Source organism: Tympanuchus pallidicinctus, unplaced genomic scaffold (genome assembly GCF_026119805.1).
Source record: "Tympanuchus pallidicinctus isolate F22 unplaced genomic scaffold, pur_lepc_1.0 scaffold24, whole genome shotgun sequence".
In the NCBI taxonomy this organism is placed as follows: domain Eukaryota; kingdom Metazoa; phylum Chordata; class Aves; order Galliformes; family Phasianidae; genus Tympanuchus; species Tympanuchus pallidicinctus.
This window is the reverse complement of record NW_026294741.1, coordinates 7,526,203-7,552,240: the sequence shown is the minus strand read 5'-3', so window position 1 is coordinate 7,552,240 and position 26,038 is coordinate 7,526,203. Positions and strand designations below refer to the sequence as shown.

General features: G+C 41.9%; 1 pseudogene; it reads right to left on the bottom strand.

The window, feature by feature from the left end:
• Positions 1-13,126: 13,126 nt before the first annotated feature.
• On the bottom strand, positions 13,127-21,470 carry LOC128083726 (heat shock transcription factor, Y-linked-like; annotated as a pseudogene).
• Between the last annotated feature and the right edge of the window lie 4,568 nt (positions 21,471-26,038).

Genomic DNA, 26,038 nt, shown 5'->3' with positions numbered 1-26,038 from the left:
TTCAGTCTCAGATATTTAATGCACATTATGCACCATTTACTTCTCCCCTTTCAGGATTTAGGAAGGATCCAGCAGTGTTCAGCACCCCACTGTCCTCAGTTTGAAGTCTGGACAGAAGAATTTAAGATCTCAGTAGGCACGATAGCAGAGTTATCACTGCATTCTTCTACAGATAGAAATTCTAGGCAGGAAAACCAGTATAATTTCACCAAGTTCTGACTAAGAGTCTGTAGTGGGGATAAAACCATCACCCTAAGAATACAATTGGCTTTGCACACTAACAACTGGACTGTAAAGCTGAGTGTGCTTCCATGGCATGTCCATTTATACGGCTGGCAATTGTCTTAATGAAACCTTTTATATATACATAAAAACAAAGACTTCTTTCTTCCAAAATGTAATAATTTGTCTTTTTTTTCCCCCACTGCAAGCTCTGAAAGAATTGTTACATTTACAGTTGAATAGGCCCATCTGAAAACCAAACAGAAAACAACTGCCCCAAACATTTTATTTTGTATCTGTAACAAACCTTCACATTATGGGTCCAGTACTCCAGAAAACAGCTTTCTCCCAGAGGCAGTTCATCCCTTGCCAACCTCCGAGAGAATAAAAAAGCCATCACTACAATGCAGATTTTGAGGTGAGACAAGCAGTATTGGCTAGACATAGAACCAAACCCACAGGGACAAGAAATCCTGAACTACAAGCTCCTGTAGGCAATTTGTCACTACAAAACAATTCCATTTAATATCATACTACATCATGAGAAACTTAGTCAGATCAGTGCACTGGAATTCCAGGTTCCAAATGCATTGCCAGTTTTAATCTTTCATACACTCTTCTGTGAAAATATAGTTACATTTCCATTTCCTGCCCTCTCACCAGAGGAAAAAAAAAACACAACACTGAAATGTCTTTCTCATGCCATGGAAACATTTGTACAAATCTACACTCGAGCTGGCTAAGCACAAAACCAGTGACTGTGTCTCTTATGAGGACAGCAAGTGTCTCATTTGAATACATCTAAGGAAAAGAATTTCAAGATAAGATACTCTGACAAAACTTATGACCTCTGGAAGGGGCACTTGACTTAATCAATTCTGTGTCATGAATGGCAGAGAAAAACATCCCAGCACAGGATTCAGGTGCTGACATCAGCATCCGTGGTCTTCAGAAGGCCCATACGTTGAAAAATCACTAACTTTTGCAATCCAAAGAGGAGAGATCTCTGCTGCACTGCTGCACCTGTCCTGCACAGAAAGCGCTGTTCAGTTGTCAGTGTATGTTTTGTTTCACGTACAAATGGATCCATGCCAAAACACACTAGTTGCAGTTTCACACAAAGCATTCATATTCATAATGCAGCTCCACAGCAACATGATTCTGCCATGCACACATCCTCAGAACTCCAAATTCGACTTCAGAAAAGATACAAACCATGAACCTATTTCTCAACAATCACCCTGCAACTCTATGTCAGGTCTGCTGGCCTGTGAATGCAGACAGCGTTTCGTGATCAGGACAGAAATCTTCAAAATGGAAATAGAAGGTGACAAATTAACACCAGTGAATCTGTGCATTATCAGTATCAATGGGTCACGACAAGCAGGCCATCCCAGACTTTATGTGAGAAATGCAGACATCTGAGGTGGACATTCATGCAAATTGCATTGAAAATCTATTCTCGTGCTGCACTATGAACTGCCCATCCTTGGTGGTTGGCTTTTTTGTTATTAACTATCTAGGCAGCACTCAGTAAGCACAGAAGATCAGAGTGCTACTACAAAACTGATGGTACAACTAAATATTAAGCAAGCCTGTACAAAGAGCACTGCTTCGAAGACGAGCTCAATTCACAATTAATAGCTCACAAACTGTAGAACTGGCTAGTAACATAACATGCTTAGTTGTATACATATATACATAACAGCTTAGTTATTATCAGGGGGATCTGAATGAGAAAGCAGTCTCTGAACGATGCAGCTGGACTTTGCAGTCCTCTCCAGCTGATGGAACGTCATGTACACAAGGTTAGACCTCTTAACATGAGTCCACAGTAAAAGCCCTCTGTGCTCACCTCAGTGAGCAATCATGAGACCACACTCCTTTAGAAAGAACACATAGCGAAACACTTGAGGTTAAACATTCAGAAGAACCAAGTCCACTTCCCTGAAAACAGAGGAATCAAAAGGAAATATACTTTCTGCCTTCCACCCCATCCTTTCCTAACCAGGGCTCAGCAATCTTCTACAGCTTCCATCTCTGCCCTTCTCCAAGGCGCGTGTATCCTACACGTGTATCCTACAACTCCTCCAAACAAGAGATGAGGAAAGCCCCTTGTCCACACATACCTGCATCATGGATTAGGAGAAATGTTTTCTATCATTGTAGTGAGGGGCAGGTATTGTAGCAACAGCAGCAAACTAGATTTCAGTATTTGTTAGTACATGAATGCTGACGGAGGAAGAATGAGGTAGGACCAAATGGTCTTTGGCTTAGCAGTTCTGTTTCTTAGCAGTTCTAATCAGCCAAAAGTCAAATTTAAACAATAATACTGGGAATGCAGACGAACTGCTCATTTCCCAAAGCAAAGCAAACTGAAACAAGGACACAGACAACACACTAATTACATTCAAGGTTAAGGATTTTAGCACAGCCCAGGTCCCAAGTGATGGATGGTTCCTGGCATCTGGAGGCTGTCTGATGGTGTATATTGAGTGAACAGTCATTCTCACTCCATGCCTCAAACTGGCAGGTACAACAAGTATTTGGTGATTATCTTAAGCAGTCAGATAAAGGAATAAGTAACCATAGGGATTCAGTCCCAGGGGCAATAGTTAGAAGTGAAATCATGGGATTGGAGCAGAAATGAAGACTGAGAGAACCCTTTTCAAAGGCTGGATGTATTAAATTTCACCCAAAGAAAGACAATACAAGATTTCAATAGAAATCAAAGTGATCTTTAAGTGAAATAGAAAATAAAATACAAATTATTCCATGAATATCAGAATAATAAAACCTGATTTCTTGCACAATTTTTATTTTCCTCTTTTTTTCAAGGCCGCATTCCTAGCAAAACTTGAAAACTTCCTGCCACTTACACACTCATAATTCTCACTACATTACTGTCAATTTTCCTTACATTTAACACCATAACTTAGAGCCTAACTTTGTTAAAATCCATCAGCAGAATCTGAAGCTGTGAGCAGGCAGGAAATGCACAATAGAATGAGGTTTGCTTTCTTTGGAAATCAATCTAAAGGGCAACCAACACTAAGTGAGATCAAAGTAATTGTGTCTGGACTAGAAAAGAGCAGCAAAATAATCACTTCTAAAAACTTGTTTCAATTTGAAAATACAGATGGAGATTGATCTGGAAACTGGGAACAGAAATCAGCTGAAACAAGAAAAAACAGTATGAGATAAGCCTCCATCTGAACTGCCATGTCACAAGCTTAAATGAGACACAGAGGACAGCCACCAAAACATTAGCATTAGAAAACTAATACACAGATACCTCCACACCGTGGCCCAAGTCTTTAAGCCATGGTTAGCATGTGCTAATCTCTAATTAAGTACGGTATACACAGTCCCACTTGTAGAGGATATATCTCACCTTTCAAGATTGCCTGGTTAATTTACCAAAACTGGGGTGAGGGAAGGAGTTGTTATGATTTGGAGTGCACTCTTTATTTTTATGACTACAATTTCTACTTGTTACTACCTTGGCTATGGAGCCTTCATAGATTATGTAATTTAGCCAACAAAATAGCATCCTATGGAGCTAAATTAAAAACCCAGACTGCAGATAAACAAATTCAGTATGTGTTTACTCTGCCTTCTGAAGTACAGTCATATATAAGACAATCCATTTTGTTACCACGAGTCCTTCTAGAAATATCAAATAACTTCACTAAACAATCAATGGTTATTTAACTTATGGAAATTGAAGCGCCCAGAATTACAACACTCTATTTCATATCTGTATTACAACGACAGCAAGACTTACAGAACTGTAAAGAATCACTCTCTAGCTTCATATCCTTGTGTAATTATCTTAAAAATTGAAATGTCACCAATGATACAATATGGTCGTAAGTAATTAACCACCTAATTAAAATCTAGAAATTAAAAGTAATTCATGTTCACATAAAATTGTCCTTCACAGCTGGATTTCAGCAGTACATGAACCTAAGCAATATTGGCAATAGGAGAAATTAAGAGATGCCAAATACTTTTTGTGGGAATTTGCAGTGTGAAGCAAATAGGAACAGCAGGATAGAACATGCCATGGTGATTAGTGTTCTGTTTAATCAGTGCTGAGATATCATCAGCAAAAGATGGCAAGTGCCACGTTGCTGTGTTAGAACAAATGCATTTTACAGAAGGAGGAGGTAAAGGAAGACTGGGAATACGAATTCTTGAAGTGGAAGAAAACCTATTCAGGATATGGAGCAGTGAAACAGGGGAGAAGTTTGGGAAATCCCAGACTTCAAATTGAGTATGTTGTTCTACTGTTCAGCATTCTATCTATAATTATAAAATGGAGAAAAGTAGGAGGAATTTTTTATCATGGCATCAAAGCAATCCCCTATTTAGAGATCACAAATTGTAGCCTATCAGTGAGAAATTAATGCATTAATGATAATGCATTAGCAAGCTTTTCAACAAAACACTAGCAATTGAAACTTCTCCAGTCACAGAGTAGAGGACTACCTGTTAGTGAGTTTGTGTGCTCAGAAACAATGAGCTGTTACAGGTAAAGACAAATTGCTGTGATAAAAGCAACTGAAAAATATATCGTAGCACAATTGCGAGGTCAGGCATTGCAAGGAGCTCCAGTATTTAAGTCAAAGCACTAGAGAATGATTAATGTTAAGATTTACACAGGTGCTTAAATAAGGTTAGCCATCATGAATTCTAAACCTTAGATTAATGGGAGAACTTAAGTTTAGTTGCAGTGTAATATTCTGCAGTTGAAAAAGGCTCTGTATGTTGCATATCAAGCAGGAGTTGCTGGCAATGTACGCACACTGTAAGAGAAATCAAGGGAGGTCATGCACTGCAGACAAACTGAGGTCCCAATCTCACCAACACCTTGATGCTCTTTCACTCCAGTTCATCAGAAGAGTTACTCACTTGCTTCAAGTTCATAGATTAGCTTAGGTTGGAGGGGACCTTGAGAATCATCTGCTTCCAATCCCTCTGCCATGAGCATAAGTTGGTCCCTAGTGAGCACACCCGAGCACGTGCTCTCCTCTAAGCACTGACACAGCTAACACAAGTGCTATGAAACACACACATACATGACTGCAGGGAAAAATAACTGGCCTGGGTTTTGCTAAAGGCCTCTGCCACTGGAGCACAGAAGGAGTGCAGGTGGAAGCCTTGACCTCCCCAGCACGCTGAACTTTCACAGACTATCAACAGCAGACAAGCTCTTTCTCTTCAAATAGCATTCTGTTAGAGAAGGGCAGGCAGAAGATGCACATCTGGCTTTTGCAGATGCTGCATATTTCTTTATGTCTGCTTCCTCTGGAATGTCAGGCTGACAATCTTAGTGATTCCCTGCACCCCCCACTGCTTTTGATGGGAGAAAAAATTCTGACACACAGCACTGAGCCATGCCAGGCACAGCAGAGTTACTTGGTCTATTTTCTATTTCCATAGCTGTCAGTTAACTTTATTTTGAAAGGACAGTCTTGATCTTATATAATTTTATGAAAGATACCCTCACTTATGGAATTGTGTGCTTTTTCTTAAATAACCTTTCTGGGTGAATCCTGTTCTTTTTAATCTTTGAGGGTTTATGCCAATTTCTACAGAACCGTGTTAAACATTCAATACTTAATCCTTTAGTACAACTATCTGCTACAGCTACCCAAAGGGGAACGAACTCTTGCAACCACTGAATACTGCATGCAAGAAATCTGAAACTTCAGCATACATCTCAAAAAAGCAAAACCTTGTCCCTCCAACATGCTATTTCACGAGCCATTCCAAGATGTGCAGACAATAGATCATTAATCTCTGATTGCATTCCAAGACATTTTCAATGCAGCTTGCATGGTTACAGTAAGTCCACATCTGGCTCGCCCTTAGCCCACCCACTGAAGTCTACTGAAGTGCTGGCTTGCTCCCCTGCCTTCCCCACCAACCAACCCAAGTCACTGGCAGGCATGCTTTGCGTGCAGAACGAGGGACAGCAGTTTATTTCAGACTTGTTCCAGTTAGAGCTGGGTATTTCTTGAAACTGTCAAACTAGTTTGCTAAGTTTCTGTCTGCCCGTTTTTAATCACCGCTATAATTTCAATCTTCTCCACCTACTGTGAACAATAAATTAAAAAGAAGAGCTATATAGTCAGGGAAGACTTTATTATTAGTTTTCCTCTGATTTGAAATGCCCATAGCTTGCCATCCTGAGTAATGTTCTTCGGTCAGTAAATAATACCACCTGCTAAGCCAAGTATGTGCCCAGAATAAATGTCTGCTGCTAAGAGATTCAAAAATACCATTATTTTCCTTCTCTTTTCTGTTCTTTTTTCTTGAACAGAATTTGCAGGAGCCTTGTTTTATTTCTAGGAATAGAGGATACAGGGACCACACATGGATTTGTATAACCACTACTGAACGAGCTAATTAATCCACCCTTTATACAAGCAGTCAGCACTGCAGACATACAGAAGCATGAAAAGAGTAGCACTGTACTGACCAGAGAAAGAAATCCCGAACTTGCTAGTGCTTTCTCCTTTACACCATCTTTTTCTGACTGTGAAATATACTAAATTATGTGAAAAAAGAATCACCTGACTCATCACTTTACTCTGTGGATGTTTCACAGAATTGCAGGCACTGCACCTTGCAGATGATGGCCATGGCCTCCAGCAGGCTGCTCAGGACTGTCGTCTTGGATCTGAGTATCTCCATGGACGAGACTTCATAACCTCTCCGAGAAACCTGTGCCAGTATCTGAACGCAATTACAGATAGGTTATAAACGGGTTGTTTTCTAATGATTGAATGGAATTTCCTTTATTTCAATTTATGCCCACTGAAGACCCATTTCATCTGCCTTGATCAAACCTCAATTTTTAAACGACTTTTCTTCAAACTAAATATCCCTGGGGTCATTATCTGTTACAAAGGGGATGGAAAAAAAGTGGTGTGAAGATTTATGTACCCACATCACACCAGCCTGCACAGCTCAGTGATCAAACACGCCATACACCTTGAAAGGAGGCAGCCCTGGAGAGTTTCTTTTGCCCCCAGCGATCTCCAAGAGTTATTTGCTTCTAAAGGACCTGTCTTCCTAGCTGCTCTAAAGCAACTCAGATCAATGTTACTCCTTCCTCAAGCCAGAGCCATTTATTATTTGTCCTAATGGCCAAAGAGACATTTAATTTCATTACCTCTTTATGGGTTGCTTGGTGCAGAGATGAGTTAAGTGGATTACAAATGCCACCTGTTTTTCAGGGCAATTTTAGAAGCAGATAAGGAGGAAAAACAAAATGCAAAATGACATTGAAAGTAACCCTGTATGTATTGCTAAACTTAACATCAGGAGTTTTCATGAAGAAAAGGGTTGTAATGATTTAATTCTCCTGTCATCACCAGGTACAAGCAGCACCAGGATATTAACTCTGCAGCTCTACACTTAGCAAGAGAAGCGGGTAACACCTAATAAGCTACTTGAATGAAGACTCTGGCAAAGCTATTCTGCAAAGAACAGGTTGTGCAGCAACACAAAATGAAATTATTACTACATATACTAAGAATATAAACATATACATAAAGAAAAATCTGATAGCCAATTTTTGTTGCATACTTTAAGCATGGTACTTGTTTCTACTTTACAAAAGGCAAGATTTTTATTCTACTTTTTCTCACCAGACAGAAGCTAGCCTTGTTTTGATCCGTTTTTTTTTTTTGTATTCTTAACAGCTGCAGCCCATTCCCAGCAAAAGAGGAAAGAAGAAAATAGTTTTAAATGAACGCTTCCATTTTGTTGGGAGAAGCCTCCCTCCCTGAAATGAGCAACAAAAGAAGAAAAGAAACATCTGAGACCAGTAATAAATTCACACTACCGAGCGAGATCAGGAAAATAATTTCTTATTATACATTAAATGTCATTGAGGTTCACCATGCTCACAAAGCCTATGAACTACAAGGATTCAAGGGACAAAAGGAACAAGGCCATGCACACACAGACATCCCTCAAACATGCTGAACAAGCTTCCCTCTAAGGTCTCAGTCTCCCCAATCCCTGCCAAGCTTTTCTTTATCACCATCTGCCTTTCCTCTATTAACTAATTGAAGATTATAGGGCGATTCTACTTTTAAATAAGAAAATGGACATTTCAAGGTGGTTTTAAACATAGTACCAAAATCAACAAATGCACCTCAATTTGATGTGTTAAGAGAGGAGGGTACGCAAACAATAGCTTTCACTGTCAAAGCTCCAGACTGAGCAATTAATTTCTGCTTTATTTTTTCATTTCTTCTGGTGTTTAAATAGGAATTTCACATCTGGTAGCACCCGTTGTGGAGACTTCTCCAGGTAATGCCTGCTCCTGTGAAGGTTCACAGCGAGGGGCAGAAGTCCTGGAAAACTTCAGCAGGGAGCTTAGAACGTTAAGCCAAGAAGTCCTTCCCAACCAGGTCTGTACCAATTTAATGGCCAGCAATTGTCCCATTTTTGGTGTTGCAGTGGCTTGGTGCCACACAAACATCCCAGCTCAAGTGTCCCAACAGGTAATTATTTACAATTAACGGAAAAAATATTTGACGCTTGCTTTTCAGGCAGAGCCAGGAATCACTTGGAGTTCCTCTCAGATTCACAACAGGAACAAGTGGCCGCCAAGGAGCGTTCACAGCACTGCCCTATTTCAGGATGAACTTGTACCACATTTCCAGCTGTGACAGCCTGCAGTGCCACTCACTGGGCAAGGACAGGACAGATCTTGCTCCCCTTGCTCCTGAACAGCCCCAGGCAGTGTTCTCCTACTGGGAAAACAGCAACCTGAGCTGTGGGTGCATACCTGGTGTGCAACACCCCTCCCTTCTAGGTGTGAATTCATGGACAAGAGGGTCAGCCAGGAATCCAGATGCCCGTTGCTCAGGCAGCTGTAACCACGATTTATAAAGGGAGTGTCATGGATAGCTTACAGCATGAAGCTATGATATGGAATACCAATAAAAACCGTGACAGGGAGGGACAGAATCACATTGTTTTTTCTCCTCCTTCCATCAAAACAATTCCTTTTAATTGCAATAGACTTTCCAGCTAAAATGACATTCCGCTAGAAGGGGACAAAAAGAGATTCGCCACCGAGAGTTTAATGATCCATTTAAGTAATGCTTTCAAAAGATACTACAAGCTCTTAAATTACAGCATCAGCTCAAAATTACAGCATAAATAAAATGCCAACAATGGAAACCCATGTATAAATCATGCTATTATGCAGAGAACTGTAGCAGAAAGCACACAAAGAAGCTAGAGCACAATCTCCCACAATTTGATCTTTGGTTGGCTTGGGGTTTTTTGATTTTAGTCAGACATATTCTCAAACTTGGAACAAATGGTCTTCACTAAATGAGCAAAGCTTTCTGTTCTCAAGGTCTAACGGCAAATGTTTCGCAGTACAATCGTGTCAAGGTGAATGCAGTGATTTCCTGGGTCCTCTGATGTCAGCAGGAGCTTTGCCAGTCATTTCAGCAGAGCTAAGGTGTCACCTCTGGACCTCCACGCAGGGCTTTCTGCTCTGAGATGAGCGAGCACAGGGGGACAACACAATTAATATCCAACCGTATGGAGAGCCGTGAAGCTCACGCTTCAGATGAACCCAGGTAATGATCTTATTTTATGAAACTACGATTCATGCAGGAGTATCTGGTTAGCTTCCATCTCTACTATCAGTTTTAGGATGAAAAGATGGCTCAATTATTCTAAAGGTGCGATTTTCCATTCCTCACAAATCCAAAGCCCCACTGAGCACAGGGAAGGCAAGACTGGGTCCTTTGAATATTGTGGCATTGAGGTTAATGGGAGATTTAAATGCACAAGATATGCGGGATCTGCTCATAAGAGTATTTGAAAAAGAATTATAATAGTCATAAAAATGAAAGGATATTTATTCAAAAATGCTTCAGTATCTCATGAGTTATTTCTTTTCCAGAGTCTTTTCTCAGCTGGCTCACTGCAGCTCCTGCTCTCCTTAATCTTTCCTTTTTAATTCTTCTTTTAAATATTTATAAAAAAACTTGCACAGACGGGGAGAAAGCTGAAGATCTGAAACAAAATTAATTTAATAAGGGAAGGACTAGAAGCCCATTATTGGTTTAGGCAGCCTCTTTTCATGCTGTATATTGTAACAAAGAATAATTAATTTGAAAGCCCTTGATCTGTGGGAGCTTTTTCATTAATATTATTATTATTAATAATAGCAATTCACATTCACTGTGCCCACATCCCTTCTGCTGGCTGTAAGTACTTCACTGCCTCCAGGCTCCCGCCTGCCACCAGCCACAACACAGAAGGATGGATAGAAAAGCTGCTCAGCTGGGCAGCAAAGGGCCACAGCTCAGGCAGAGCACTGCAGAGATGCCTTCATGTGCCTAATGGCAGTGCCAAATGCCACTGGTGGGCAGCTGGTGTTCAGCTCATATTCAGTTCCTGATCCATATGAGACATCTCTTGCATTGCAGCCTCACTTTGAATAGCAGAGGTGAACAGTGCTCTCTAACATCACTGCTGTCAGCAAAGGTCTCTACCAAAAAGTTCCCCACACTGAGTTCTGGAAGGGGAACAGAATCATGGTTAGGAACCAAAATGTTGGCTAGGAGAGGGGCCAGGACATTTTCTGTTTCCTGGGTGAGCACAGAAACCTCTCTGAAGAAAACAGGTATTCACTTAGTCTACATTTTGATGCCTAAGTCGGGATCAAAGCGTTCGACAAACCGTTGTGTTCTTGTGCTCAAGAAACATTTAAATGTGGTGCTAAGGGACATGGTTTAGTGGAGAAATACTGGAGGTAGGGGCAGCTGGACTGGATGATCTTGGAGATCTTCTCAACCTCAATTCTAAGAATGCCCTGCTCAATCCCCCAGGCAGGCAAAGCACCATCAGTTAATTGCACAAGTCTAAGTAAGCTGCCTGTGGTGTCTGTAACCTTATGGACAGAAGTAGGTACATCCAGAGGGACGTTTATCATTTCTAATGCAACAGGTCTATGCCACTTCAGAGATCTGAAGGGGCCAATGACCACTTTGCTGGGCACTCTACAGCTTCCATGCGGTCAAAGATTTTTGTCTTTTTCATCAGGAGCTTTGAGTCTTGCATATGGGAAGTGTTATGCATGGAAAGCTACTATTAAACAGAACCAAACTGCTTTGTATTTGCAGACAGGATCACATTGTAGGCATAATTTCAAAACAGAGTTATAGCTCTTCTTCTCAAGAGCACACAACATTTTATCCAGACAACCCTGTTAGATTTAATGCAAGTAACACACATATGTAACATGCATGCAATGTAACATGCAAGTATCAGCCAGTGACATCAAATCCATTCTGCCAAAACACACAAAACCTGCCTAAGAATCCACACATAAGTAAAATTCTTGAGTACATTAGTTGAGTAAGGTCTTGAACTAAAACATTTTGTTTAACCAAAAATAAAATTTCACCCCAGTTCTAAGCAGTTTTGTGCATAGGGAAGGAGAAATTGGCAAGAAGTACTGCAAAACATTCGTGCTGTGCTACTTAAAATTTGCAAGATGTAAAATGCATCTAAATAAAAGGAAAGGCACCACAAAGATCCAGCAATACCTTCTCACCATCCTTTAGAACAAAGCAATAAACTCTCTAATATCGATTGCGACTTTCTTACGTAGTCTGCATACATCAAATGATACAAACAAAACCATTTTTAAAAGACAGATTTGTGACATAATAATTAATTTCTCTCTGTGTAGCTGTGAAAAAGCCACGTATCCCAGTCATAAAACACCCTGCCCCAAAAGTTTTGCAAGCAGCTGTGTGCTATTGCTTACAAAGAAGAAACCCCACAGGACAGGATTGGGCATTCATTCGTACAGTTTGTACTGCTACCCATAGAGGAAATCAGTACTTCTTATTACCACCCAGAGCTGTGATGCTGTTTGGAATTCATGTCTGACAGGACTCCAATCTAATAAGCAGCATCAGACATAGTCCTGATCTGCTCCAAGCTGGGAGAAACCAGACAGGGAATGATTTCCACAGGTGTAGGAGGTGGCGCTTTGCTTAAGGTTCCTGTGTGACACTGGGACTCCTGTGTTTGCACTAGTTCCCCTTTTAGTGGGGGAGATCTGAAACGTCTGACGTAACAGAACTGGATGGTAACGCCATTTCTTCAGACTTCACACACCTGAATGGGCTTTCATAGAGCTCTGTCACTTTTCAAACAATAGCATCATTCTCTATTCCCAACCTACAAACCATGGGGTTAACGTTGCTGAGTCAAACCAAACTCCACAAAAGATCTACAACCTGAAGAGACTGCATAGGAAACGTTTTGCTTCTGAGTTCCTGCCGGTACAAAACATGCTACGTTAAAAATTATCATCGCTCTGATGACCAATAATCATCCACTCACCTCAGGCACAGTCCTCCTCCCTTTTTGGTAGCTGAAATCAACAGCCATTTTAACTGCCTCATTTCAAACCACTTACCTGCTTTTCACTAAAACGCTAAGGTTTAAACACTAACGTCCTTTTCAGACTCATGGAATCAATGTCTGAGAGCCATACCCTGTTTTTTTTCCAGCAATCTCTCTAACAGGCAAAGTCAGCTAAAAAAAGAACAGTTGCTTCAGATAAATCCTATCTTTAACTCTGCAAACATTTTCCCGTACTTTTAATGCAATGATAAACAAAAAAAAAACCGACGGCAGAACAAAACCACAACATTAACATTTGACTTTTATAAGCATTTAGAATTTTATCATTAGTTAATGTGGGTTTTTTTTGCATGCAGACAGTTTTATTTCGTATATCTTGTTGCATAAAATGATCGTTAAGAAGATATATTACGTAATTACTCTGTTCTGTTCTACTTCAGAGTAGGATTGCAGCCATAAATTTCACACGCTATGCACTGTATGCAAAGGTTTCTGACAGAACCCCATGACCATGACTAACAGAATATGGGGAGAAAGTGTCATTCCATTTGACAAACTGACTGGTATCACTGTCAGCATAATTGTCCCAGATCTGCAGCAGAAGAGAACAACATTGATTGTCAACATCAAAAGGGTCAAGAAGAATTAAATATTTATGGCTCTGGGCTGTGCTGACAGCTCTTGATGTGCTCTCAAAGCCAATGCATTTCTTCTGAAAGTTGGCCCACTAAGTCTGTAGTGGTTTCTGATCTTTATGTATTTATTGCCTATGCTACTGACAGCCTTGCATTGCAATGAACCAGCAATGCACAGCTGAAAACTCTGCATTTCCCATCTTCCTCAGCCACCGCCATGCATTCCTTTTCACAGAGGAAGCACAGAGTATTTGTTTCAATAAAAACATAGCAAGAGAGCAGTAAATAGAAGAAAAGAAACAACAAGAAACAACAAAAAAGCAGCTCATATATATTTGTGCATCTATTTTCTCCCCACAGTGGCTGAAAATTGGTCAAAAACATTCTAAACTCTCCAATTCAGAGTTGGGTCTTTTTTGTTGTATTCCCCTTAACTAAAAACTAATTGCAGGTGAGACTCACCCTATTCTTAAGACTAAGTTTGTACAATTTCGGCAACTGAAAGCATGGCAATGTGATTCTAACATTAATAGGTACAAGTGAACAGAATAACTCATGTAGCATTGAAGCCACAGAAAGCCAGGAGTATAACAACTGCCCCCAAAAACAATACAGGGGACACTACTTCTTAACTACCCAGATTTTACCCACCAATAGATTGCAATTTAGATTAATAGTACAGATTTCTAGATTTAGATAAGATCTTGAAATAAGAACATAAGAATACAGCTTGACTGCAGTACACATTAAATGGGTTAAAAATATCTTCTTACCTTGAAAACACAGACACTAATAGGGACTTGCCACCTGAAACTCAATTACTAGTGGATTCCCAAAGGGATTGGGATGGAACTCCTTCCAAAGACATGAAGAAATGCTTCCACCAATAAGGAAAAGTAACTAAAGCAAAACTAACAGGGGGAATTGGTACTGAAAATTCTTGCAAACTGAGAAAAGATAACAGCGCTGACAAAGAAATCAGAGCCACTTGGGAAATGGGCCCAATTTTAGATTGAACAAAATAGATCTAAAATAAAAACTCACAAAATTGCTCATCTGGGGAAAAAAAAAAATCTTAAAAATTCTGAATGGAATGGTCTATGCAACATCCAAGGCTGTATTTCTGCTGAGATCTGAGCCACGCAGGCAGATATTTGTCTATTTCTAACTAATCTCTACTGATCAACATCCCACAGCCCCGGCAAGTAAACTTAATCTCTAATTTTCTTTCATAACAAGAAAGGCTTCCCCTCGCATCTAGAGCAAAATGTCCTCAGCTGCAATTTCAGTTCACATTTAGATCTCAGCCAGTCCCCAGCAGGCACAAGCACCAAGGCATACTGTGTCCTTGCAACAACATTTTACAGCAGCAGCCTGCAACAACCTGCCCTTTTCCCTCAGCTGTGTTTTCACAAAAAACAGTTTAGTCGATTTTTCTTCCCTGGTCCTGTTTTCAAGACTAGGGAGCAGTACTCAGAGAACAGCGATGGAAAAAGTGTGGGTTGCAGTCAAGAAGAGACAACGTGAGCTCCCAGCACAGTTCAGTGGCACAGACTGAATCCATTTGTTTGAAATGTTAAAGGAGAGTAGGTAAGACTGCCTTCATGTTTTCCACTTTTAAAAGGAGGATAATGAACTAAGGATCCTCCTCTTCCACTGCTGTTAGCACCTGCCTTACTTCTCATTTGAATTCACCCAGCTTCACTTTCCAGCACTTGGTTATCATTCCTTCTCAAGATTAAGAAGTCTTTCAGCACCCTGCATTTCCTTCCCAAGAAAATACCTTCTATAGTGCAACCAAGTCACCTTTCCTTCTTTTCGATAAGCTGAACAGGCTGCATTCCTGAAATCCATTGCTACAAGGCATATTGGAAATCATCCTTCCAAAGTAATTTGCCCAGATCAGATTTGTAATTTTCTCAGAAATTCAATTTTGGAAAGCGTTATTTTCCAAAGAGAAAGAGTTTAAATCAGCCTGTGCTGAAAGCCAGAGCCTTTCTTGTAGGCCCATCTTGGTATCCCTTCTGTCCAAGGGAACAGTTTCATGTGGACGTGGTGAATTCCTTCGGCTCCCCCTCTGCATCCATAGCACTTAGGCTGACTTCTCACTTGCATAAATCAGTGTGAGTTCCTTTGTTTCTATAGTGCCCATGATCCACACGGTCCTTCCAACTACAAAGATCCAGAGTTCTCCCAGCCAACAGATGGTCCCTTTCCACTTTGCTCACCTCTCTGTTCAGCTAGCTCTGTGCAAACAAGAGGTGCAAAGTGACCCTTATGCTCCCAGTATTCCTGAAATCCAGCATTCATCTCCACTTGCACCTTGATTCTCCTCCATTTTTCATCTTTTTGTATTACAGCATTATTTTACCGCTCACTCTTATTTTCCCCTTTCTTTTTTCTATCTGTTTCCATCTCTGCTTTCTCCTTGCTCAACACCCCTTCTGTGTTTTGATCTGTGTTTTCAGCATTGCTATGTGGACCTTCTGGCTGACATCTTCCATCCTTCCTCCCAGTATTACCATTGCTCTCTTTCATTTCATTTTGAACCAACTCACAGTAAAGGCAAAAAGAAAAACCTTGACTTGCTTTCAAAGTGTACTTTCAAGCTCTGAAAATCTGTCACACTTAGTTTTACAGCCCACATTTAATGAACAAGTTAGACCACTAGCAAAAAGACAAGAAGGCAAAGATCATGTATCACACAGAACTGTACAGCCCAAGTATGAAGGCTGATCTGAAAGTAATGCCTCCCATTTGATTATGTTGGCCCATGACATCAGAATTGGATGATGGTGGTTTGGCACAGGAGCAGTCAGACAGGATGTTGTCTGACATGGAAGTGAGTTTGAAGCAAAGGTGTGGTATAGAATTCCTCCGTGAAGAAAAGATAGCAGCCATTGGCATTCATGGATGACTGCTGAATGTTTATTGAGACTAAATAGTGGATGTCAACACAGTGAGGGGTGGGTGGTGCATTTCAGTAGTGGTGACACTGGGTCACCTACACTGGTACAGATGTTTACAAGCACAGCATGCAAGCTCTTTTCATCAGCAGTGAAAAATGCAGAGTTAACGGTGGTGACTGTATTGACAAACAGTGTTTTATAGTTGAGAATTTGTTCTATCAAATACTGTCTTGGTGCTCTTTGCATCTGTTGCATGGAAATAAATAGGAGACTTTACTCACAGAGCAACCAACGTGCTTTCTGTCCCAATGAGCATCAACAGCCAAGTGGTCAGGGCATTCCCCCTGACAGACTGGAAGCCCAGCCTCCAACACAGCCAGCCATCACATGGGCAGGGTGCTGAGCCTGAGCCTTCATCTCTTGCAGCATTCACGTCACTACAGAGGGAAGCAGCCTGAGCTCACCTGCCCACTCACTTTCCGTTCCATCTCCTCAGTCCTACTTATATTCATACACATAATTTTCTAGGGAAAAAAAAAAAAAAAAAAGAAAGCTGATTTCAAATTATCAACATTTGCCAATAAAAATGTTTAAGCAAAGCTTCACCACCAGTTACTCCAGTGAAGGAATTAATAATTGTGTGATGTTTCATTTTCGAATCTACATACAGAAGACTTTTCTCTAGAAAACACAGATTAGGAGGCAACAGGTAATTTTCTAATTAACTGCAGAATAATTCCAGTTTTCAGCTTTACATTACAGAAAATAAGGTTAGGACAGAAAAAAGCTTTTCCACATTATTGACATTTGGCACCAGCAATCCGCAGTTACTTTGGCTGGTGCAGTACTTAAATGCCTAGCAATTGACACATAAAGCTCAGCGAGCTAATGGCATTCTGTGACAGCAAGAAACATACTTTGTCAAGATTATATTCCCTCAAGACCAGATTAATCTAGTTACAGTTTATTTATTTATTTAAGGAAGTGGCATTTACAGACATGCAAGGCAAATAATGTGCTTATTAATTTCTCCTGGTCGTGTTGTAAGATGTTACCAGCTTCAAGAGGCCACTCAAAACAATGCAAGTTCACTGTTGTCACCCTCAATCCCTGCTTATGAAAATGTGTGCAAAACTTTGTTGATATCATGCACATCTTTTGCAAATACCATGTGTCTGATATTCCCTCCAAGGCTGCAGACTGAGCAGAAAGAAAGCAGCATTTGCTGTAACAAATGTCAGTGTTGATTCTTGCCAAGACAACTCTTCCATGGATAAGCATTTTTAAGAAACATCATGGACCAACATTACTAGAAGCTTCCATATAAAAGTTTTTTTAATGTGCTTGAAATAAATAACTAAGCTCTATGGTTTTATTGTAGAAACACTTTTCTTCAAATCTGATTAAGAGGTGTTAACTGAGTCTAAAAGGGCAGAGACGCACAAATACCACAGGACTGCATGACCTTTCAACGAAGGAATCTATCTCATAGGTCATTTTCATAAGATCACATAATATGCCAAATTGAAAGACTTGCAAGGATCGAGTCCAACCGCTGGCTCTGCACAGCACCACCCCAAATGCAAACCGTATGTTGAGAGCATCGCCCAAATGCTCCTTGAGCTCTGGCAGCTCGATGACATGCCCACCACTCTGGTGCAGAACCTTTTCCTACCTTTCCCTCAGTGACACAGCTCCATTCCATTGCCCCAAGTCCCACCATCATCGCCAAGAGACCAGCACAGCCCCTCCACTCCCCATTTCCACACACGTCATCTGTCTTCTCCCTATTCTCTGTATTGTATTTTAAACAAGGAAACGCTGAGGATGGAGGAGTTTGTCTACAGTGAGTGCACTGAGATTTGTATGGTATCTCTAGTCCAGGCTAGTTTTAGATACCCAAATTAGCACTTTAAAGGCTCCATAAGGTGAACTGAGAATGCCCCATGACAGCTCCTTCCTGCTATCATGCCAAATTTTTGTATTATTAATGCTACAGAAGCCTATACTTCAAAGAACTCTACGATGTTTCAAGGAACGCAGTTTCATGTACACACATGAAGTGCTTTCATGATGGCTTATTCTCAGTTCAGCAGTATTAACAGGAGGGAGCTTCTTAATGTTCAGGTCAAATTCATTTGGCATTCAGATTTCAACCAAAAAAAAAACCTCACAGTATGCATACAGCTGCTAGATGGGTTCTAGCATTCAAACTGGTTTTTTTGAGGCTGCAGGTAAAGCAGAGTCAGGAAAAAACCTGAGAGAAAAAATTGAGCAAGTTAAATTTGGTACAGCAGACAAGTGTAATTAATGCATTCCGTGCTGGAGTTCTGTGAAGCAGAAGTAAAAATTCAACCTGGAACTAAGCATGTAACCCTGCTGTAAGGAGAAAAAAAAAATAGAATATATTAGAAATCAATATTTCCTGCGATCTGGGGTGGATGATCTAACAGGTATTTTCTGACTACAGGAATGCAATGCATGAAATACGAGTAACACGGGTACAACAGGAAAGGCAATTTAAGCGTTAAAAGGGATTATTTTGGGGGCTCTTCTTCACTTCCTTTCCAAATCACCACAACTCCTAAGCTAAACTACCAGCAAACAGCAGAACGCCCAACAAGAGCAGCAGCCCCACGTCACGCACACGGGGCTGCGGGCGCTGCTGCCCCGGCTCTGAAGCAAAGCTCCCGCCGTTGCCCCGGTAATGCCAAGTCACGTCAGCACATCTCGCGAGAGCTGGCGGCCAATGCTGAGGTACCGGCAGAGCGGGGCTGCACGTGGCGTTCCGTGCAAAGGAGGGGGGAAGCGCTCGTTAGGAGATTTGAGTACAAGAACTCCTAACCAGAGATCGCTATATGCAGTGAATCATCTTCTGGGACAGTGCTTCTTAGCAGCTGTACTGCTGAGTGGTGCCATGGGTACCTCATTTACCAACACAGTGCTGGGCAGCCCATGAAGAGTCCCAGTGCAACCCTTTAGAAGCCCGTGCTGGTAACATCACCTGGGCCAGCATGGAAATTACATGGAATGCAGAGTATCTACCAACTACTAGAGTTGTTCAAAGGAAGAGTACCAAATATCAAGCTATAAAGCCAAGAAGCTATAAAAATACAACAGGAAACCGAGGCAATTACACTGTCCAACAGGATTACTTTATGAGCTCCATCTTCACTGCCCAAATCACCACACTCCTAAGAAAAACTAGCGGAAAATAGCATAATGCACATACACACACAAAACAACATCTTAATCATCTTGGACTGATGAACATTAGATTTATTCTTTGCACACAAGGAAGACTGTGCATTTTGAAGTATGTCACTTCCTTGCCAGCTAAACTCTACAGTGCCATTCCAAGACTGGAAGTGCTTTCACTGCTGATGGTCAAATGTGTGCTGCAACCAGCTAACAGCTGCACCTCTGCTGTTCATGAAAGCTGAGCAACAAAACAGAAAGCAGTGCAGAAAAGGCACTTTATTTACGAGTTCTTAGTGCTATAAATTATATAAACAAGTCAATCACATTCTCCTTTGTTGAATGAGCCTTCCTGTAGAAGGCTGCCCATGCAAAAACACAGGCTACATCACACTGAGATGTTATTTTATCTACTGCCATCCCACCAACACCCACTTCTGACATCACGGGCCAACATCAGAAGAACAGAAGGCATTACTTGCAGAGCAGCTCTCGTAATAGCTACCCTTGCCTTGCATTTTGGCTCAGATTGGTAAGTGTAAAGGCAGTTGCAGACACATGCTGCTCACAGGCCCTGCAAAGGCCTCCCATCCCTGTGCCACCATGGCACCCACCCACAGCGGACAGGCAGGCAGAGGGATGAGGCACTTTGGGTAGCTCCAGCTGCACACCCCATGCTCTCATCATTCCATGGACCAGGCTTGCTTCACAGTGCCTGCTTCACATTTACTACCTTTGCTGAAGCCTACAGGACAGTGATGGGGGAAATGAAAGCTCCCTGAAGGCATCGCCCCCACTCTCAGGGGGGAAGAGTAACCATCGGACTGAAGAAACGGGACAGGACAACAGAAAAACATTTCAAACATTTATTTTTTAAATTGCTCTACTCTGTCTACGTGGCACTACTTGCTTGAATCTTCATTGCCACCAGAGATGATAATCCTTGAAGTAGGGGTTATAGTAGCAGAGTAACTGTAAAGAGGAAGATTTAGTTACCATCATTTCAGAAGAGAAAAAACAAAAATACAATAACTAAGAATCTCCAGAGAGGACTCTCAGGGGCAATTCAAACAGGGAGGCATTGCCTTCAGAGCAGCCCTCATAACAACCACCCCTCGCTTGCATTTTTTACATTTGTGAGCTGCAGAGAAATGTAGGATTCTCTGAAGCATAAGTACCCAAATATCACCAGCTGTCAGTCACCTCCCTTTGGACTGACTGGCCACCAATCCCACTGTCCTGAGGACTATTTCACAGGTAGAGGGACTACGTACCTCGCTAGGAGTAGAAACTACTGCTTCCTCTGCCAGGAATTTATCACTTGAGGCAGAATTTGGGAAATCCCCCTCTGTAATGTAGAAGCTGTGGTGGTGGTGGAGACGAACAAAACCTTTCGTGGTGACAACGCCAACAACTTGGAGAGGCCGTCTCCTGGCCAGTACTTCTGTTGTGAAGAAAGGTTCCTCAGTCACTATGAAGCCTCCATCGTTGCCCCACCAGATGGACTGGAAGCGATCGCTTTCAACAACTTTCCAGAGGTTTCTCAGAAAGGAGCAGGATGACAAGTCCTTGGCTGTGGCAGAGCACTTCTCAGAAAGATCGTGACACGGTCTTTTGGTTCCCCACCAGAAACTGGGGAAGTCTTTTCTTCTTGGAGAGGTCCTAAGGCAGCATCGCGAGCTGCTCTTTTACCACAGACCCGACGGGCAGCAGAAGCCAAGACTGCAGAGTCGGTGTTTGGAACAGAAACACCTGATGTTTCTGATGGTGTCTCCATTGGCGTTCTTAAATTATTTTTGCCTTGACAGAAATCCCTGTCCACAACAAGGCCTGTCCTGCCACCAGCAGGAGGAAGCGCAGTGGCATCCGTGCTGTGAGGAGCAGATCCTCTACAAACACCCCTGTAGTGACACAGTGACACCACAGACCAGAGAGCGTTTGCTGGCAAAATGGGGCAGCGACATACGTGTTAATTAAGGAAATATGAGCCAAGATATTTATGCTACCCAGACCAAGAGATAAAAAGATACCTATATTATCCCTGGGTACTTTTTTATTAATGAGTTCATTGGCTATATTTCTGTAGGAAGCTCTTTTTTGTCTGTGAACTTCCAAAAGATATTTCCCCTTGAGGGAACTGGGATTATTCATGCTGGATAAGAGGAGACTGAGATGAGAGCTAATTGCTCTCTATAACTTCCTGAAAGGAGTTTGAGGAAGTGGGGGTTGGCCTGTGCTCCCTTATGACAGGAACAGGAAGGGGACAGTCAGGTTGGACATTAGGAACATTTGCTTTCCAAAAAAGCCAGTATGCAGTGGCACAGCTGACCACAGAGTTGTTGAAGCCATCATTCCTGGATCAAGGTTAAGATCCATGGAGATGTGGCACTGAGAGACGTTTTCAGTGGTATGATAGCAGTGGGTTGATGGCTGGACTTGGTGATCACAGTGGTCTGTTCCAACCATAATGATTCTGTGACTCTATGATCAGAAATTGTACCAGCAAGCTCACGGGTTTTTTTTAAACCAGCAAATATTTCAGTTATATTGTAAAAGCATCACTTCTCCTTTAGAAATATGCATACAAATTATTCATATTCTTACATAACAGCTCAATGCATTCCTAACAGCTTGCCAAGATGGCTTGCCTTTATAAAGATACAGAACAAAAGAGAACAATAGTACATAATTGCTTTACAAACGGATTTATAGAGTAATTATATCATTAGTCCTGAGTGGTTCCAGCTTCCAAGTGTTATGCCACTAATCTTTTGAATACTTTTTTGTTAGGAACTAAATGGATATCACTAGGGGAAAAAAAACTTGCATGGCATAGAGCATATGACTTCCCTTAGTTCCACTCAGCCCATTGAAGAGGAGTGATCTCCTATGCCCACTAGCCTTCAGACAGGCAAAGGAGGAACACCTGACAGCTGTTTCCATGTACTGCTTTAACAGTAACTACGCTCCCAAAGCATCCCACCTTGAATTTTATCTGTCTTGATGCACTCATCTGTGGGAGAGGACTCCTGAACAGTCTGCCTGTCAGCCTGAGATCCTCAGAATGTCAGCATGACACAGCAGCAAGGCTTTTTCACAGATCTCAACATGCTCTAGGTCCACCAATGACAGCTTACCCGGACTGCAGCCAGCCCTGCAGGAGCACGTGCCCACATCTCCCTGCACCTCCAGTTCCCCCTGGACTAATGAAATAGGTATTTCATAGGGAAGGAGTCTTTGTTAACTTGTTGGGTCAGATCTAGAGCTGCTAATCTTATTTCTGATTTAGAGTGCATTCCAGTTTCCTTTACTTAAGTTTCTTCCCACACATGAAATCCTATAGCCAATATCTCAGCAGAGCTTAGCATTTTTTCACAGCATGTAGACTTGACAAGACTAAATGCATTACTAAAGTAATGTAGTTGTTACTGCACACAGTTACATAGGCCAGTCATCCCAGCACAATGCTCCGATTCAGTGAACAGACAAGAACTATTGCAGAATCCAGTTCTGTCCCCTGAAGCCATCTTTGTCAGAGAGGACTCAGGTACCACCATACTTCAACATGAAAGCAGTGTTAATCATGTGCAGCTTACCATAATATAACAGCCCAACTCAGTAATAAGTTGCATTTTGTAATCTACTAAAACATGTAGACGGTACACCACTCAAGAAAATTAGTTGTTTGCCTTTGAAAAACAAAGTAAGAATCATGTGCAAATAAATACTGGAATGAATACCCTTGCTCAATTAGGACCCATGAGGGCAGACTGCCCAGGGCCACTACCAGTCACATTCTGGTTGCCTCCAAGGACTCAGTCTCAGTCTGCTCTCCCAGAGCTCAAGGTTGGGATCCTACTACTTGCCTTACTGCTTTTCCTGAAGATGAGGAGTTCTCCCATCTTAAAGCTGCTGTCTCCAAGAATGCCCTCAAACCCACCTGCCCAGCCTTATGAGGTGCAGCAGAACATCTGCCCCTGTTGTTTTCTTGATTATGAGTTGTCATCAGTGCATTTCAGAAACTCTCTGCATTACCTGTGCCCACCTGAGTTGCCTTCCAGCAGATGCTGAGGTGGTTAAAGCTCCCTGCAAGAACCAGAGCCTACAAACATGAACTTCTTCCACTCTTATTTCCTCTTCCTAATCAGGTAGCACAGATTAGACAACCACCACAATACTGCCCACATTGCCCTCCTGCAGTCCTGGCCCCACAGCTCTCTGCTGGCACATCACTCACTACAGCACCCTTGCTGCTTTCCGACAGGGCAGCTCCTTTTCTTCCTTCCCAGCCTGTCCTTCCCACAGGGCTCACAAGCCCCACTGCAGCACTGCTGTTTAAGTATCCCACTACATCACTGCGGCCTATGAGGCTGCAGCCCTCTGAATCCTCCTGCCTGCTACCATGCTCCCTGTTTATATGTGCACACACTTCATCTGGGCATCAGTCATGCTCATACAGCAGAAGTGAGCATCTCTCACCCTCCGTGCTGTCCTCTCTGTAAGTGTATTTCTCTATTAAAGTCATTTTCACACCAATTAAATAAGACCCCTGGGGTACCTTCTCCCTCTATCACTTTATTCACAAGCTAAAAATACCTCATGTACACTGCTTAACGCAGCTCATACCTGACAGGTGTGAAAAGACCCATTATACCATCACATCTGAGCCTCCAAAGTCATTAAAGCTGCACAACATGAGTGACTGTCAGAGACTTAGAAAGGTGCCAGAGTGGGAGCACTGGAAGGTACAGAACCATTCCGGGGAGAGAAGAGCTGAAATACTGCTTGCACAGGTTCTGGACAATCTCCAGAAAGCAGGGAATCACAGGTCACTGGCCTAACCAGGGTTTTGCTTTAGCAGTTCTTAATGTTTTGCAGACAAAGTGTTTCCACAATACCACAAGTAAAAGACACTTGAGATCCTGCACATTTAGTAGCTTGTTCCCCACCCACTGAGAATACAAGCACAAATGCTCTTACGCTGGGCTTTGCAAGGAGAACAGCAGCTATCGAGTCACCTTTAAAACATGCATCCCTCAGTGTTTGCCCAGAAGGAACAGAACCACGTGAAAGCTAAGAAACTTGGGAATTGCAGTTAATAATTACTGCTTACCAAGAGCTTATCATTTCTTAAATGTTTTCAAAACATTAATTAAATTACAAAGGCAGGAGAAGAAAAATAGCATTGCATTACATTGACAAGCACAAATGCTGTGATACACGAATGCATGCATGCTACCTTCACGTTCACTACCTGACCTGTTCCTTACATGTATCCAGGACAGCACATGCTGTTTCGCACTATTCTCAGCTCTAAGGACAGAAAGAGTTTTTTTTTTTGTATTCTGCTTCTTCCCAACCTCAGTCGCCACATAAGGATTAATCTAAAATAGGAGCAGCGAGTTAAATGCTAATCTTGTTTTTAAGACTGGCTTCAGAAAACATTCAATGAAGCTTCCTGGGACTGCGTACTCATCTGATTGCACTGCCATTAAATCCTTAAGATCATCTCATTCCAACCTCCTGCTGCAGGCAGGGACACCTCCCACTACACCAGGTTGCTCACAGCCCCATCCAGCCTGGCTCTGAGCACTTCCAGGGAGGGGGCATCCACAACTTCTCTGGGCAGTCTGCTCCAGTGTATCACCACCCTCACAGTAAAGAATTTCTTCCTAATACTTAGTCTAAATAGACCCTCTTCCAGTTGAAAGCCATTTCTTCGTATTCTTCTTATACTCTCACAAAAAAAAGTCTCTCTCCAGCTTTCCTGCAGCCCTCTTCAAGTCCTGGAAGGCTGCTATAAATGTCCCCCAGTGCCTTTTCCAGGCAGAAGAACCTCAGCTCTATCAGCCTGTCCCCATAGGATTTGTGCACCAGCACTCTCATCATGTGTGGCCCGCCGCTGGACCAGCTCCAACAGCTTCATGTCCCTCTCATGCTGGGGGCTCCAGAACTGGATGCAGTACTCCAGGTGGAGTCATGCAACAGCAGAGGGGCAGAATCACCTCCCTCTACCTGTTGGTCACACTTTTGATGTAACCCAGGACACGGTTGGCCTTCTGGACTGCAAGCACACACTGTCTGCTCACACTGAATCTTTCAACAACCAACAGTGGTTGATGAACAGTTCAGTATCTACAGATATCTTTCAAAAGCAAAGAGATGGAGCTCCTTCCACCTCAAAAAGCTGTACCAAAAAGTCAGTGACAAAAATCTGAACTGAATAATCGCTATTCCAGAGCTAGAAACTGATAGCTAAGGTTAAAACAAATTGAGAAATAACTACCAAATAAATGCATTGAAATGACAAAGACTGCGACTCCTACAGATCATTATAAATACTGAAATTAGTGACCCTACCTTCCACCAAGTTATTGGTGTTCTCTGATAATATAAAATACACTCCAGATTTTAGCATTAGGTCAAGACTTCCAAGTGCAAGTTCCATGCAATAGTTTATTTCAGACAAACTTTATCTATTCTCAGTGGTAAAGCCCAGAGATAACACTTGGATATTTCCCCATATTACGAAACATTAAAAAAAAAAAAAACCCTAAGTTTAATTCCTGAGTAATGAAGTTCTCAGGAAAGCCGAAGAAATCAGACTGCTCAGCCCTTGAAAATATTTAGGGCTTTACT